Source organism: Odocoileus virginianus, chromosome 6, assembly GCF_023699985.2.
Source record: "Odocoileus virginianus isolate 20LAN1187 ecotype Illinois chromosome 6, Ovbor_1.2, whole genome shotgun sequence".
Classification (NCBI taxonomy): Eukaryota; Metazoa; Chordata; class Mammalia; order Artiodactyla; family Cervidae; genus Odocoileus; species Odocoileus virginianus.
The window spans coordinates 73,497,011-73,510,763 of NC_069679.1; the positions used below are offsets into that span (position 1 = coordinate 73,497,011).

At 46.1% G+C, this 13,753-nt stretch overlaps 1 long non-coding RNA gene across 1 annotated transcript; it reads left to right on the plus strand.

The window, feature by feature from the left end:
* Positions 1-7,728: 7,728 nt before the first annotated feature.
* LOC139035523 (uncharacterized) lies at positions 7,729-9,703 on the plus strand. The gene is made up of 3 exons (XR_011488096.1): positions 7,729-7,818; positions 9,114-9,193; positions 9,596-9,703. It is a non-coding gene; the product is annotated as an uncharacterized lncRNA (long non-coding RNA).
* The last annotated feature ends 4,050 nt before the right edge of the window (positions 9,704-13,753 follow it).

The following is a 13,753-nucleotide window of genomic DNA, read 5'->3' on the forward strand; positions in this document are numbered from 1 at the left end:
AACAACACACTTTCCTTCTGCTCAGGCAAGAGCAAATTATAAACAACTGTTTAGATCTAGAGCGGCTGGCACTAGTGACCTGGAAATCAGGAGACTCATGCAGGGAGGAATAAGTAGGTGAAAGTGAAGGCTTGAATACACAGGAAAAGATCAAACTCAGGATGTCAGGAACCTATACCTGGCTCCTCAGGGTGCCAGCTTTGTGACTGCTTTTCAGATACACAGACTGTAAGCCTGGAATCTCAAACAGACCCTGAGACAGGCAGGGAAAGCAAACTAGGGCAGTGGGCTGCTTCACGGAACCCAAGACACGCACACCCCTGAAGCAGCTGTCCCCCACTATCACCATTTCTCCTTCCAGTTCAGTTCAGTTCAGTCACTCAGTTGTGCCCGATTCTTTGCAACCCCATGGACTGAAGCACACCAGGTTTCCCAGTCCAACACCAACTTCAGGAGCTTACTCAAACTCATGTCCATTGAGTTGGTGATGCCATCCAACCATCTCATCCTCTGTCGTCCCCTTCACCTTCTGCCTTCAGTCTTTCCCAGCACCAGGGTCTTTTCCAATGAGTCAGTTCTTCCCACCAGGTGGCCAAAGTATTGGAGCTTCAGCTACAGCATCAGTCCTTCCAATGAATATTCAGGACTGATTTCCTTTAGGATGGACTGGTTGGATCTCCTTGCAGTCCAAAAGACTCTCAAGACTCCCACGCCACAGCAAAAGCATCAATTCTTTGGTGCTCAGCTTTCCTTATAGTCCAACTCTCACATCCATGCATGACTACTGGAAAAACCATAGCTTTGACTAGACAGACCTTTGTCAGCAAAGTAATGTCTCTGCTTTTTAATATGCTGTCTAGGTTGGTCATAGCTTTTCTTCCAAGGAGCAAGCATTTTTAAATTTCATGGCTGCAGTCACCATCTGCAGTGATTTTGGAGCCCAAGAAAATAAAGTCTGTCAATTTTTCCTTTGTTTCCCTATCTATTTGCCATGAAGTGATGGGATCAGATGCCATGATCATAGTTTTATGGATGTTGAGTTTTAAGCCAGCGTTTTCACTCTCCTCTTTCACTTTCATCAAGAGGCTCTTTAGTTCCTCTTCACTTTCTGCCATAAAGGTGGTGTCATCTGCATATCTGAGGTTATTGATATTTCTCCCAGAAATCTTGATTCCAGCTTGTGCTTCATCCAGCCTGGCATTTCTCATGATGTACACTGCATGTAATTTAAATAAGCAGGGTGACAAAATACAGCCTTGACATACTCCTTTCCCAATTTGAAACCAGTCTATTGTTCCATGTCTGGTTCTTCTTTTTTTTCTTTTATATTGTAGTGGTTTTTGCCATACCATGTCTGGTTCTAATTGTTGCTTCTTGACCTGCATACCGATTTCTCAGGAGGTAGGTAAGGTGGTCTGGTATTGAATCTCTTTAAGAATTTTCCACAGTTTGTTGTTCTCCCCACAGGAAGGCTGTAAACCCAGATTGGACGTGCATGCACACATATGTGAGATCTCTCTGTTTCTAAACATTTGCAAAGAAGCAAATTTAAAAATACATTATGTGGGTTGGAACAGAAAAACATGTCCATAGGTTAGAATCTGCCCATGGACTCTTGATCTGTGACATCTGAATGAGCCATAGCATCACAGAGCGAATGCAAATCCTTTCTCTGTTTGTACAATACCGAATCTGTGTGCTAACCCGTGCCCAAGTCAACAAACGCCCAGTGACAGCCCACTGCCCACAGTTCAGCCCTTTCATCTACACTATCTAACTAAAATCTGAAAAACACCATGTGGGCCAGGAAAGGAGAGGGAACAAGACTGTGAGAACTGTATTTTCATTTCCTGGCGGGGGTGTGGTTAAGTTCACAACTTCGATGTGATACTAACCGTCAGAGGGTTTTACATTCGATTTCCTGTTTCCTTTTCTTAATAAAGAAAGGAAAAGCAGCCCCCGCAGCAACGGTAGGCTGAGTTCCATAGGAAGACACCATGGGAGTTCCCATTTGGCCACAAGCAACAACAAAACGTAACCCCCGCTACCTGGTAAAGAGCAAAATGCAAAAGACCTGTGGGTCACACAGTTGCTCAGGATTGTTTTGATCACCTGCAGCAACTTTCCACTCACTCATTAGACCAGTGACCAAAGTCCTCTGTGTTCAAGTTGCTGGAACCATTTCCCATGAAAGCTTTAGAAAATAACGGTGAGGTGCTTCACATATCTCTAACCTCATATAAACTCTCTAAGAATTATCCCCATTGTACAGAGGAGAAAACTTGGAGGAGATTTGGAAGAGTTCAGATAATTTGTCCAAGTCACTTGTAAGTTACCCAGCTGGAGCTCCTTTCTTTCATTCCTCGGGTAGTTAGTGGTCACCTATTTACTGAGCCAAGCACTGCAAAAATATTTATGGCTGAAAGCAGTTAAGCTCAAAATGATTCTCACTTGCAGAAAATAACCTCTGTGTAGAGGCTACCTTTGGAATGTTTATCTTGAGCTTTCTTTCATTTGTTCAGACACTTGGTGAACATCTTACTGTGTCCAGAGTTGTAGACTGAGTGCTGAGGGGTATACGCTGACCTTGACTTTCAACAGCTTGTAGTTTAGGAGGGGAGACAGAGCCAATGAAACAAAACGTTTGAATAATAATATAAGATGATGCACAATTAAGTGTTAAAGTAGATGGGCCAGATGAAAATCTCAGAGGGATGCGAGACTACTTTGGGCTGGAGTGGTTGGGACAGCATAACAGAGGCAAAGGTCTTGAGGGAAGGATAGAGTGGGGATGAATACAGTAAGTGTGCAAGAGAGAGGGCACAGTATAGCACACGCAACGAGGAAGGAGTACGGTGATGCTGCATGATTTGGTGTGTAAGCGCTCTGCTTTGGCAGTCAACATGATACGGTGTCAGGTGTGAAATTCAGAATTGACACCTTTCTACTTGTGTGATCCTGGATCAATTACTTTACTTGTACTAAGCTTCAGTTTCCTAACCTGTGAAGAGGGCATCGTGAATGAAGGAGGCAGATAAAGCAGTGCCTGGCATGCGGCGAGCCCTGCGGGGTAGCTAGAATTATGAACATGAATTTGGTCTCTTGGTGGGGGTACCTCGGCTGTTCCATCTGAATAGTGGAGAGAGGTCTGTGGCTAACCCCAAACCATAACGTAAGAGCCGAAAGGAGGACTGGAAACTCTACAGCTATGAACTGAAAGCAGCAAGTTATCAGCCCCAGAATCGGAGAACACAACCAAACCACAAATGTGCTGCTCAGGGCTTTAAAGTTCGATGGCAGGCAAGACCCACTGTAAACTTACTCTGTGTAAAGGAGTCAAACCACAATTTTTTTTTCTTTTTTTCATCAGACTTCACAGGAAATACAGATTTGAGACAAGCTACCCCTCTGCCTTGACTCTCCTTTGCGGCATTAACTCACCCATTAAGTGGCTCACTTTCTATCCTGAGCCCATACCATCAGCAGCTTATATTTAGTAGGCCCTGTGGATTTGTATTGCTGGTATGTTAGAAGTTGAATCTATTAAGACATGGTTTGCAGTCAGACTGAGATGATAATCTAAGAAAAGGAAGGTGTAAGTCCCCAGGGGACACAACAAGGGGGTGACGGTGTGTGGCTTTTTTTAAAGGTTATTCTGCCATCAGTAATCCCCTACATTGCTGTTGCTCAACAATTATTTTGGGTTTCATGACTTTCAACCTAACCTCTGTGCCCAGCAGAGATGACCTGTATCGAGGTGCTGACAACAGTTTCTCAGCAGCTGTTACAAATTAATAGCTTTGGCTGCCTTCCCAAGTGGACCCATTAAAATTCTCAAGAAAATTGGCTTTAAGGCATTTCCCAAAGACCCCTGACCTAGTCGAAAGAGATTTTTACCCCCTTATTCTAAGATTACCCATTCCTGGGTCTCTTCAGGGAGAACTACATAAAGACTGACAGCCAGGGACTTCCCTGGCAGTCCAATGTGGTTAAGACCCTGAGCTCCCAGTGTAGGCGGCCCGGGTTTGATCCTAGTTGGGGAATTAAGGTCTGACATGCTGCAACTAAGCCCACGTGCCAAGCTGCAACTACCGAGCCCACATACTCTAGGGCCTATGTGCCACAACTGGAGAAGCCCAGTGCCTCCAAAATGAATAAATAAATAAAAATAAACTATATAAAAAAATAAAACTGACAGCCAGAGAACAGGGAAGGAGGAATATAAATAGTTGCTTAGCGAGTGAGAGTTTAGAGTCAGTTTTCAACAACATATATCCAGGAAAAGATGGATGCAAAGAGATAAACTATCACAACAACAATAATGCCCAACATTTATTGAGCACTTTTTTTTGCACACATTCATTATCTCAGTGTCCTCCCAACAACAGTATAAGGATGGTACTATTGTTATGCCCATTTTACAGATAAGGAAACTGAGGCCCAGAAAAATTAAGTAATTTGGAAGATAAATACTTTGCAAGTGAGTGTCAGAGTTAGGATTAGAACCCAGGAAGTCTGGCTCCAGGGCTGGTGTTCTTAAACACTACCAAGGAGTGTATGTATTATTAAGAGGCGGTGGAGGGAGAGGAAGTGCTATAAAAGGGCCAGAAATAGAAGGGTACCTTGAGGATTTTGGCTTTGGTCTGGCATGATGCTGTCCCAGTCACTGAACAGATGGACAGGGGCATATTCAGACAAATACTCAGAAATATGACATAATTTTATACCCAATCTCTGCCCCTTATCCATTTCTGTTCTTGTAGAGTCAGCCAGTCTCCAGCCCAGCTTTAGACTTCTAGCAGGGGACCTAGTTAGCCTAAGAGAATTAATGCAGCCATCTCTGACTCATGGAGAACCAGAGTGGTCAGTGAGAGCCTGGGGCCAGAATCCACTTCTAGAGAGGTGGACCATCCCCAGTAAACTGGATCTGGGGGCTTTGAACCCCTCCCAGACCAATATGGAAATGTCTCAGGACTTCACCCTGGACCCACATCTCCACTCTCTGAGGGAAGGGCCTCCACTTTGCTTTTGGTAATTAAGAGCAGTCTCAGGAGTCACCCAGTCCTGGCTTTGAATCTCACTCGTGTCCTGTGCAGACTTGGGGAAATGAACCTCTCTGTTCCTCCTTTTGGTAATTAAGAGCAGTCTCAGGAGTCACCCAGTCCTGGCTTTGAATCTCACTCGTGTCCTGTGCAGACTTGGGGAAATGAACCTCTCTGTTCCTCCATCTGTCAAATGGGGATAATAATAGAAACTACTTCATAGGGTTGTTATAAGGATTAAATAAATGAATCCCTGTCAGCCATATGAAGCATGCTAAGCACTCAATAAATGTGGGCGATGGTAATTATCTATTTAAATATCTCCATTTAAAAAGTAATTCGGTCTTGAGCCCACAGTGTACATTATCATATCTGGTAGGGAGAGGCCTGGTGAACAAAGCCTGTGGCCTTGCCAGGCCTGCAGCCATGTGCTTGGGGTTCTCTGGAAGAGGAAATGGTTTCATCACCCGCTGTCTGGGTCATGGCCACTTTCTTCAGGGAAGGGCTCTGTGGCCTCGTCTGCTGGACGGGCTTAGTCACAAGGAGCACCCAAACCTGGCTCTGCCACCCACTCCCCCAGCCTGTGGACAGGCACACACCCACCTGCCCAGCAGAATGCTCTTCCATGCCATGCCAGGCTCTCTGGTGCAGGTGAGGATCTCATGGAAGCCAGTGCACTTCTGGAGGTTCTTCTACTGACCTGGCTGGATGACCATGTCCATCACCATCACCAAGATAATGCCTGCATTCAGCCAAAGGCTATCGAGGGTCCAGGGCAAGAGGAGTTTCTAGACGTGGTAGAAAGGCCCTTTTCGAGCTGACTTGGGAGCCTCGGAAGTAAAGCGTGGAGATGACGGGGTGGGGCCTGGGGACTAGGTCTGTGTCTGATCCCCATGGTGTCTCTAGTCCCCTGCCCAGTGTTGGCTCTCTAGGAACAGCCCAATAGTGGTTAAGCATGTGGGTTCTGGAGCTAGAGAACCTGCTGTCTTGGCACTGTCTTATTAGCTGATGACCTCTGGCAATTTCCTTTTTTTAAAAAAGAATTTTTAGTTTTTTTATGGCTGTGTTGGGTCTTAGCTTTGAAAGGCAGGCTCAGTAGTTGTGCTTGGCTTAGTTGCCCTTCGGCAGGTGGGATCTTAGTCCCACCACCAGGGATGAAACCTGAGTCCCCTGCATTGGAAGGCGGATTCCTAACCACTGGACCATCGGGGAAGTACCCCTCTGACAATTTCCTAAATTTCTCCCTGCCTGTTTTCTTATCTGTAAAAAAGGAGGATGATAATAATAATACCTCCATACCTCTTTAGGGTGTTATAAAACTTGAGTTTTCAAAAAAGTGCTTAGAACACCGCCAGGCATGTAATAGGGTTAAGTGTTGTTATTTCCCACATGCTAGGGATTTTAGTTCTAGATAGAGGCTCAGGTAAGTAACGGGGCAAATCCAGATTTCTAGACTAAGTCTATTTGATCTTGAAGTCTGCTCTCTTTGAATGCTACCACCGTGCATGAGAAGAATCCTTACCTTGGATACTTTAAGAAGGCCCAGATTTCAACCTCAGGAACAAGAGTCCCTCGAAAAGTGAAGTCACTCAGTCGAGTCCGACTCTTGGGGACCCCATGGACTGTAGCCGACCAGACTCCTCCATTCATGGGATTTTCCAGGCAAGAGTACTGGAGTGGGTTGCCACTTCCTTCTCCAGGGGATCTTCCTGACCCAGGGATTGAACCCAGGTCTCCCGCACTGCGGGTAGATGCTTTACTATCTGAGCCACTGGGGAAGTTCCCCAAAGTAGAACACAATTGTCAGACCTTGGATTTTTGTTTTAGATAGAGAAGTTAAACTGCCTACGGGTAGTAGGGATTTAGCATAATCTAGCCCAAAGGGACGGAATCAACCGGATCCCAGGGCAAGTCTAGGAAGCCTGCCCTCTGACCTGAATCTGGGTGACGTTAGTAATAGAGGAATAGGTGAAATGCCAGCCACACTTGGCTGGCCCATAAAAAGGAAATACTTCCCACACCTTGCTTTCACACACTGAAGGCCCCCAGGTAAAGGCATCCCCGCCACAAGCCTCTGGCTTTAATGTCTGGGTGTGGCTGCAGGAACCACCCAGTACAAACCGGAGTGAACCGGCTGCCCTTTCCCAACTCGCTGCCAAGTCAAACAGAACACAGAGAACACAAATAGAATCGTCACAATAAACTGGTTGTTGGAGGCAGACACAAGAGAACCCACTCCCTGGCACAGCCACCCTCTTTGCGGGTCCAGACATGAGGTGCTCCGAGGGCTGAAGAAGGTGTGGCCCATGGGCATTCCTGCCCAGCAAGAAACCCTCTGACTTGTCTGTACTTACTGCCACCCACATGGATCCCTCCGGCGGCTGCTTGCCGGGACGGGAGGGAGGAGGGTCTCCCCCAAGCCCTGGACCGGGAACTGCCCTTCCCACCCACTCGACTAATGTTAAGGAGGGACCTTTTCAGACACTTTACAATCCTAAAGGCATCTGCGGGTTTGGAGGAATTCGTGCTGGACGTGCTTCTCTGAAGGGTCAGGCATGGGGGAGGAGAGAGGAGAAGGAGGAGGGAGCAGGCCCACGTGACAGCTTCAGGTAAACCTGGGCGGAGCTCTCCAGGTAGCCTGTGAATTTAGGTGGTGTCCTCCCTAGCCTGGGGCAGGTCAGAATCTCCCAGAACTCGCCCCAAACCTTTCTGCTGTGTGTGCTCTGGGGCATGTCTCTCTTTGCCTCTTGGATCTCAGGCCAATGAGGAAATAGAGGTGAGTCCCAGGAGGCTGGGACGGAGCCATGTTTTTACTTTGTGGTGTCAGCACCTTTTCATGAAGTTCTAGCAGATCTCGCAAAAGATCTTTAATCTCTTCTCTGTCTTTTTGAAGAAATAAATTTTTTTTTTTTTAAAAAAGGGGCGAGAGTTTCCCTGTGGAAAGGTAAACTTGTAAAGTGACCCAGGTGGAGGTTTTCTGCGCATTTCACCTCATCTCATGGGAATGCAGGAAGAGCAGATACTCTGAAAATGGACATCTGAGTTGGAAGTCTGGCTCTGTACCACATCCTTGGGCAAGTTGCTTAACTGCTTGAGCCTCAGTTTCTTTGGTAGTCAAGATGGGCACAAGAAGACTTAGTTCACAAGGAATGTTGCAAGGATAAAATGATATCACATATATGAAAGCAAAGAACATTCTATATAGTTGGGCACATCAAAGGGCCAGATCAACCTTGCCTTCAGTTATTTTCTTCTCCCACACTCATTGTCAGTGGCTTCCTGGGTTCTTGATTGGCCTGAAGAATTGGAAGAGAGATCTAGAAAGAGAATCTTACAGTAAACAAAACTGTCTTATTCTAACTTACAGTTTAAAGGGGGGAAGATAAGGACTGCTACTCCACTTTCTTTCTAGACGGTAAGATAGGTTATTTATATGTCTGAGGATAAATCATTCCAATGCTTTACATTCTCATCTGAAACAAAGCACAAATCACCTAATTCTTATGCCCAAATTGACTCAATCTAATCTATCCACAAGTTGGACCTTTCCATTAACCATACTTTGGACACCTGATTCAAAGAACTGACTCACTCAAAAAGACCCTGATGCTGGGAAAGATTGAAGACAGGAGGAGAAGGGCATGACAGAGGATGAGATGGTTGGATGGCATCACCAACTCGATGGACATGAGACTGAGTAAACTCCGGGAGTTGGTGATAGAGAGGCCTGGCATGCTGCAGTCTGTGGGGTCGCAAAGAATCAGACACGGCTGAGCAACTGAACTGAACTGATTAACCTAACTTGAGATTTCTCCCTTTTCCATATGCTTTATGCTCTAGGTGTTGTATTATGGGGGTGTGGGTGGTGTGGGGAGTACAACCGATACTCTCAAAGGGGTCTAGTTTGATCATCAGTAAACAAGAAAAAGTAAAAACTATTATTACCTTCCTGAAAATGTCAGAATTAGTAAACTGCTGCCTTGCCCACAGTGCTTGGATAAGCAGAGTCTGCATAAGGCTTGAATATGTGTCATGGGTCTCAACTATTATCTGGGGATTTTTGTTTTTAAGTGCAGATGATGGCTTTGTTCAACTCACTAAGCCCTTCCTCCTGTGTTCAGCCAACGTTTGCAGAAGACTACAGTCTTTTAGTAAGTAGGAACCAGACAGGAAAAACATTATGGTAGAGATGGGTGGATGGGGCAAGGGTTTGAGGAGTGCTGGTCAACTAGGTACACACCTGGGGAGTGGCAAGAGAGTGGGAAGGGAATTGAGGGAGAACTGTTTAGAGAAGGGAGTCAGGGAAGTGAGTAATAGGTAGGTCAGAGGATGGAGCAAGGGAATGTTGAAAGGGAACGGATATGCTCTGTGGGCAGGTAGTAAATATCTGAATGGGAGCACAGGGAGGCCTAGCATGGAGTAACAGGGAGGCAACCCTGAGGGGCTGATTTGTCAGTGATGGAAAACGGGATTGGATGTGTGTTGGTGCAGACATAGAGGGATCTCAGACCAACTCCAAACACCAAATGAAATGCTTCGTCTTTATGTTTCAGCCATCAGAAACAGATGCTGTCATGCTCACTGCCATGACTTATTTGGAATTCCAGCAACTAACATCCCTTTGGTGTTTCCTCAAAAATAAAAGTCACAGTTTAATTTCAGCTAAGCTTGAACATTGTGATACTTGGAGAAAATTCAAAGTCCTGGCCTCTTCAACTGTACCATATTGTTCAACTGTTACATTCTGTTCAGGGTGGTTGCCCTCACATGGTCATCTCAACCCTTCACTCCTGTTAGCTGATTTGGTCTTATTTACAATTTGTTGCCGCAATATTCCTGTAAGTTTCCAGAGTTGGGTGAAGCAAAAGGAGGCTGGAACACAGATTTCTCACATTCAAGTTAACTTCTATAGTCAAGACCAAACTAAGCAATGGAGAAATCAAAGCTTCACTTCCTACTGACCTAGGTTTTTTAGAGCCTTCCCATTTTTCAGTATCAGGGACTTCAGGAGCTGCTAGCGGCTTCCCAGGTGGCACTAGTGGTAAAGAACTGGCCTCCCAATGCAGGAGACTTAAGAGACCCGGTTGGACTCCTGGGTTGGAAGATCCCCTGGAGGAGGAAATGGCAACCCAATCCAGTATTCTTGCCTGGAGAATCCCATGGACAGAGGAGCCTGGCGGCTTACCGTCCCTAGGGTCGCAAAGACTCGGACACGACTGAAGTGACTTCGCAGGCAGGCAGGCATGTAGGGGCTTCCACATTTTCTCTCTCCTTGAGAAGAACTCTTGAACACGCTTCCCTCTCTTTAATATTCAACAAAGCTCTAAACAGTGTCTAAAGTTCTGCTTCTTTTAACGTATAAAAGCTAAATCCAAACTTCTTTATGAAAGTTAAAGCCGCTCAGTCGTGTCCGACTCTTTGTCATAGAATTTTCCAGGCCAGAATACTGGAGTGGGTAGCCAGTCCCTTCTCCAGGGGAACTTCCCTACTCAGGAATCGAACCCAGGGGTCTCCTGCATTGCAGGCAGATTCTTTTTACCAACTGAGCTATCAGGGGGATGATTCCCCTTGATTCCGGAGTTTACTCCAAGAGTGGGAAAGTTTCCGACGCTGAGTTTTTTTTTTTTTTTTTTTCCTATCTCCTGCGCAAGGCAAGTTTGGCCAAGTGGTAGTTTTGTGGGCCGCTGTCTGGAGGAGACGGCGGTTCCGGAGGTCACCCTGACAATTATGGCTAACTAAGGGTGGAGGGGATGGTCTGGGTTTGGCCCTCAGTCTGGAGTCACAGGCAGCACAGAGAGATCTTGGCTCAGGACCTAGGGCTGAAGCGTGCTGGGGCAGCCTCGGGGGTGTCCTGGCTTTCCGCGGGCTTGGGGAACCCTCTCTGGCCCGGGGGCGGGAGCCGCTGTTCCACAATCTGGTTCTGGCTCCACTGCCGCCTCAGCACTTTCTAATTCCGGCTCCAAACAACAACAGCCAGCAGCTGCAGCCATAGCAACAAGCCCCGCCCACCCGCCTCGCTCCCGGCAAGCGGCACGTGACGGAGACGCCTGCGTCGCTCCCTCCGCCCCTGGCGCTGCGGGAGGGCGGGGAGATGACGTGTACTCAGTCGTCTCCTTGGATATAATGCATAGACGTCAACGTCGCCCAGTGTTTAGTGTGTAACGTTCCTCCGTCTCTATGGGAACGTCAGGCGGCCAAACACCGACCCCAGCAACAGGCTTCTGATTGGTCCGCAGCTTCCCAAGGCGGAGCTTCATCTTCCGCGCCAGCTCTGCTGTGTTGCTGTTTTGGTTGTTTGTGTCCCGCTTGTTTATTTCTCTAACAGATCCTGGAGGCTGGGGTCTGAGATCCCCATCGCCAAGGATGGGAACCAGGAGGAAACGTGCTCAACGTGCAGCTTTCGCCTACCGATTACAACCCAATAGATGGCATGTTTCCCTTGTGACCAAGTCCCTTCTGAGAGTCCAGGGTCCTGAGGCCCAGCGTCAATCACGGCCCAATACTTGGCGTTTCACCCTCTGACCGCCCCCCCCCGCCCCTCGCCACCCATCAGCATTACCCTTTCAGCCTCATCCCACGAACTGTGTTGCCTTCACACTTAAACTTGTTTATGCTCTCAAGTAGGGGGGCGGGGGGGGGGGCGGCTTTCATACATAATGCCAGGATTCAGTGCTACTCCCTGCAGAATTTGGCTACATTTTTTTCCGTCTGGTCTTAATTCTGTTGAATGACATCATTGATTTGTCGTTCCACCCATAGATGCCCAGATTTCCCGTAGCCTGAGCAGACACCAAAGGATCCCCAAAGACCTGCGTGGTTGCTTCAGTTTGTGGGCTAGTTGAATATTAGGCTTTTCTCCCTGCCCATTTTAATTCAAAACTGGGGGGCATTTGACTTTTCAAAACGAGAAATAAATTGAGGACAGAAATGGGGGAGTGGGTGGGGGAAAATTCTGTTGTTAAAATCCCACATTTTTTGATATATAATAGCAGTATACTGATGGAGCTAAACGTTCTGAGTCGTGAATGCCTCCAGAAACAGTTTTAACCTACCCTGGGCTCCCATCAGTGAAACCAGGTTAACATCTGGCAAGAGATAGTGATCTAGCCTCAGGGTTTTCAGTCAAGTTGTGCCTAAAAGAATGCCTTAAAATCTTAAGTTATGGTGTCAAGCATAATAAATCTTCACCAGCTAGCTCATGCACATACAAGTCTGAGATGTTTTATAAAAGGTTTAGATGACCTGATAATATGTTTTCAAAACCCAGAGAGCGAGTGAGAAAAAAGAGAGAGAGAGAGAGAGAGACTGATGCAAACCTCGAGTTAAAAACAAGAAAAGTACTTTTGTAGATTGGAATTGATAAGGAGTAAGGAGGGTACCTATTCTCTCTGTTCTAATTTTAACCTACCTTTCCCCCTTTATCTCCTGTGGTAAATAGTCTTGCTAACTGTCTTCCCCCTGCCCCTAGGCCAGCCTCATAGCCTATAATTTCCTTCAGAGATGTGAGTGAAATTAAATGAAATTGGGAGACTGTTTAATGCAAATAGGACCAAAGGGCACAGCTCTTTATCATAATGAACTTCATTCTGATTAAGTCACAGGGACTGCAAGTGCTTACTATTTACCGAGTAAATATATTAAATTGCCAGGCAAGTCTCCCTCTTGTCCTGACACTGCCAGGGAATATTTGAAAGTCTGATATAAGATCATTTTTTAAATGATCAAACATCTCTTTCTAATTCTATCATCTCTCTTTATGTTTCCAGGAATACAGAGTGTCTTGGTCTCTGAGAGCCAATATATCTGGGTTACACCAAAAGAGGAATAATGAGGCAATCTTTGTACTGTTCAATGAAAATGACCTGAAAAGCTGGAAGAGGTGGCTGAAGGCATTTTCTCAGTTTGGATGAGGAAGCAGGGAGGAAGATGGAACATGGCAGAGTCTCCAAGTGACTAGATTTGACTCCAGCACATGAACTGGATTTTATGATTCTGTCCAAAGGCATCAGTTATAACTTTAGAGCTTCTATGTCTTTTTCCATCTCCCAGACTTATTTCCTTTCTTCTTAGTTCTTTTGTTGTTGTTGTTCTTTTTAAAAAATTTTTGTTTATTAATTTAATTGGAGGCTAATTACTTTACAATATTGTAGAGGTTTTTGCCATACATTGACATGACATGAATACATTGACATGAATCATACATTGACATGGCTGGACATGTGTCCCCCATCCTGAACCCCCCCTCCCACCTCCCTCCCCATCCCATCCCTCAGGGTCATCCCAGTGCACCAGCCCCGAGCACCCTGTCTCATGCTTCGAACCTGGACTGGTGATCCGTTTCACATATGATAACATACATGTTTCAATGCTATTCTCTCAAATCATCCCACCCTCACCTTCTCCCACAGACTGTTGTACTTTGGACCAAAATATAGTCATGGGCCATGGTATGTAGCCCAGGGAGTCACAATTTAATTAAATACCATTACATTTGGTGTGTAATTCAGGAAATACCAAGTAGATTATAGTTTTGATGGTACTGAAAGCAGCAGTTTTTTTTATATGAGCTTACATGCACACACACACAGGTACAGATCCTTCCTGCCCAGTGGTTTGGCTGAGCCGCTCCATTTAACTGATGAAGTTCAACCTAAGGACCGTGATGTCCTGCTAGACTACTGATTTCTTCAAACCACAAGACAATTAAATCT